The sequence below is a fragment of the Engraulis encrasicolus genome, chromosome 8, assembly GCF_034702125.1.
Source record: "Engraulis encrasicolus isolate BLACKSEA-1 chromosome 8, IST_EnEncr_1.0, whole genome shotgun sequence".
Classification (NCBI taxonomy): Eukaryota; Metazoa; Chordata; class Actinopteri; order Clupeiformes; family Engraulidae; genus Engraulis; species Engraulis encrasicolus.
Window position 1 is genome coordinate 49,990,454 of NC_085864.1, and position 3,812 is coordinate 49,994,265.

Consider the following 3,812-nt stretch of genomic DNA (forward strand, 5'->3'; position numbering starts at 1 on the left):
TTTCTGGTTACATCAAGTCTGACATCCTGGTGCTGCATACACATTACATCACATTACATCACATTGCATTACAGTGCATTTTGCAATTGCTTTTTAACCAAAGCAACTTACAATCAAGGACATACTCAACCTCACTAGCACATGGGTGGTTGACGTTTAAGGGCGTAACGCCAAATTATTTTTTTTATCATTTTTGAGAAAATGTGTCCTGCATCAACACATTGCATAGGCATGTCACACCGCAGGAAAATGAAGTCGCACCACAGGATATTCACTGCATTATGACCATTTTAATCCTTTTGTATACATGACTGACATCTCAGCTCATGCTAACTTGATAATGATATTGTGTTTAATCTTAATATGTGTTTTCATTTATAAAAAAACTTCTTTTCCTTCTACAAGAGCAGTCACACCACAGGACACCATAAAATGAACCTAAGCATTGCGTGACAGAAACATTGCAATTTGAAGACATATTAAGAGGTTAATAGTCACCTTAAGCTTCCACAGCACTCTCCAATAACTGAGGCACTGACTGGTTAGGAGCCAGTCTTTAAGACCCTTGTAGTTGGCCTTGCAGCTGCCCGTTCACAAACATTGACATACAGTGGTGCTCATATGTTTACATACCCTAGCAGAATATACGCTTTCTTGGCAATTTCTCACAAAATATGAAGGATTACACAAAACCTTTTTTTTTTCACTCATTGCCCGTGACTGGCTTAAGATATTTATTAACAATCTTCTGTGTTTACTCTTTCAAAAGCATGATCACAACCCAAATTACCCAAATGACCCTGTTCAAAAGTTGACATACCCTAGTTTCTGATGCTGAACATCAAGGACCGCTCTAAATTGTTTGTGGTAGTTGTGGATAAGGCTCTTAATTTTCTCAGATGACAAAACAGCACATTCTTCCTGGCACAATGGTTGTTTCTTATAATATTTTTAGGTGTCTTGCTGGAACCTAACATTTGAGGTTTTCCCTAAATGGCTCAATGATGCTGAGATCAGGAGAGTGAGAAGGTCGCCCAAAAACTTCATTTTATTCTTTCTGAAGCTAATGACGGGTTGAAAAAGAGGAAAAAGGAGAGTGCTGCGTTGGGTCAATTGTTTGTCAAAGAATCAGGTGCTCTTCAGAAAGGACAAGATAACTTCATTAATTGGCTTGTGACTATCTCCAAAGTGTGAAGGTCCAAAAAAAGGTTCCTTGTTGAAAGTGGTAGTCAGAAGAATGATCCGAGGCACACTGATCTTAGTGAAAAAAGTTAAAAATCCTTTATTTTAATGGATAACGCCTACGCGTTTCGACTACAATCAGTCTTCATGGGTTAGTGAGGGTGAGTGCACACACATAACACACCGTGTCAAAGAGTCTGGGTCACTATTTTTTCTTTCAGATTCATGTTCTGCATTTAAAATGAGCCAATGCTAGTGAATATCAGAATGAAAGAATAATAACTGATACTATTTTTTTTAATGCAAAAAACTGTCAACGGTTCAAAACCTGTACACCTTACTGGCAGGCTTACCTTTCAGACATGATGCAATAATGGATGAATGAAGTTCATCACTTCGCATCATTGCTACATCATTGCAGCATCGCATGTCATTGTGAGATTGTATCACTTGGATATGTTGCAGTGTGTAGTCACACAGTATAAGCATTGGTTTAGAGTAGTGTTTCTCAACGGGGGCGGTACAGCCACTCAGGAGGCGTTAGAGAGCTCTAGGGGGAGTTAAGAAGGATACAGCTGAGAGGGGGCAGTGCTCAGTTGCCATTGGGAGGCATTAGTCCATTTCATTTTGTATTATTAAGGGGGCATTGTCAGGCTTATGATGAGGTCAAGATGGCATTGGGAGGCTTGTGATGTGGCCAAGGGGGTATTAGTTGAAAAAAGGTTGAGAACCACTGGTTTAGAGTCTATCTCATTCGTTCTGTCTTTAGGTCTGTCTGTGTTTCTGTCTGTCCTTTCTGTTACATTCTTCCTTGACTGCCCTTGTTGCTCCCCTCTCTCAGAGATAATATCTGAACTCAGCAGGGCCTGAGGACTGAAACACACAGATGCCACAATAACATGACCCCTAGCCTGGTGAGATATACCATAGATTCAGTTTCAAATTGTTTTTTGAGGGTCTACCATATTATCTTTGCACCAACTTTCTTTCTCTCTCTCTCTCTCTCTCTCTCTCTCTCTCTCTCTCTCTCTCTCTCTCTCTCTCTCTCTCTCTCTGTCTCTCTCTCTCTCTCTCTCTCTCGTCCTTCCCACCCTGCCCTTGCTTGCTTCTCTGTCAGAGCAGATAACAACAGTGCTCAGCATGCTCTGCACTACCCAGATGTTGGCTAATGACCTTAAGTCCTCCCTTAAGACCACTACAGGGGCCGCTGCTAAAGTGCCGCTGAGCTCCACAACACCATCAACTCTCGCTGAGCTCCAAATTAAGAAGCTGTTTACCCCCCAACAGGCCTGTTTAGAAATCTGGACTCACTTTTGCTCCGTCAGCGTGTCTCTTTTTAAACGGACTGTGGGTGGTCACGGGTGTTTGATCCGGATATATAATTTATATTATATTTTAATTTATACTCCTTATCATTTCCACTTCGGAGAGCTTATGATGTGTTTTTCTGCTGTGGACAGAATAGTGTGCATAATCACAATGTTGTCTTTGTTTACACGCTTGAGGAGGACTGTGACTGAATGGTTATTACCGCCTTGGCTTGGGCAGAGAAAAACATTATTTTACCATAAATTATGAAGTATCTTCTACCATCCTCTACACCAACATTGTTGCTGAAATAATTAATTACATAATTGCAGACTATTATCTGCTTCAACATTATTTTCTTGCTGTGTTCCACGTTTGATTAAATTTCTTCACTTGGATGTGGGTGGATGTTTGCACCATTTGAGCCTAACTACAGCTTGCTGGGAATATTTGACGTAGCAAGGTTTTTTTCCGGTACATGCACTCCTACAGGTGATTTATCCAATGGTGTTTGAATGAAAAGGGCAGGGGGCACCCAGATTTGAACTGGGGACCTCTTGATCTGCAGTCAAATGCTCTACCACTGAGCTATACCCCCTCCTGTAAAACCCTTGAACACATGTGACTAAACACTTTTTGTCACATGGTCTACTCACAGAGGCAACAATAGCAGCAGCAACAGGACAAGGGTTAAACAAAGAGAGCGAGCTAGAGAGAGAGAGAGACAGAGGCAGAGAGACAGAGAGAGAGAGATTAGTGGAATGTGACTGACACATCAGCACATTCAAGCTTACACACACTACTATGTATCTACTATGAAATTACATTTCAATATTACATTACACTAGTTGACACTTTTTTGTACAAAGCGACTTACAGATATTACAGGCTATTGGTTACAGTCCCTGGAGCAATGTGTCTTGCTCAAGGCTATTGGTTACAGTCCCTGGAGTAATGTGCCTTGCTCAAGGCTATTGGTTACAGTCCCTGGAGTAATGTGCCTTGCTCAAGCCCACTTCAGCCATGGATGGAGGTGTAGGGAGTGGTAGGGCCAGGATTTGAACCTGCAACCCTGGTAATTAACGCCTTGGGCATAGAAAAACATTATTTTACCATAAATGAAATATATTCCACCTAGCACTGTTGCTGAAGTAATTAATTACATAAATTAGACTATTGTCTGCTTCAACAGTATTTGCTTTGGGTGTTCAACATTCGGTTTCTCTTCACTTGGATTTGTGTGTCTTTGTGGGTTGCACCCTTTATGCCTAACTACAACTTGTTGGTGGTATTTCATGTAGCAGGGTTTTTTTTCGTGCTGT

General features: G+C 41.1%; 1 non-coding gene across 1 annotated transcript; it reads right to left on the reverse strand.

Annotated features, from left to right (window-relative positions):
- Positions 1-3,016: 3,016 nt before the first annotated feature.
- trnac-gca (transfer RNA cysteine (anticodon GCA)) lies at positions 3,017-3,088 on the reverse strand. The gene has a single exon. It is a non-coding gene; the product is annotated as a tRNA-Cys (tRNA).
- Between the last annotated feature and the right edge of the window lie 724 nt (positions 3,089-3,812).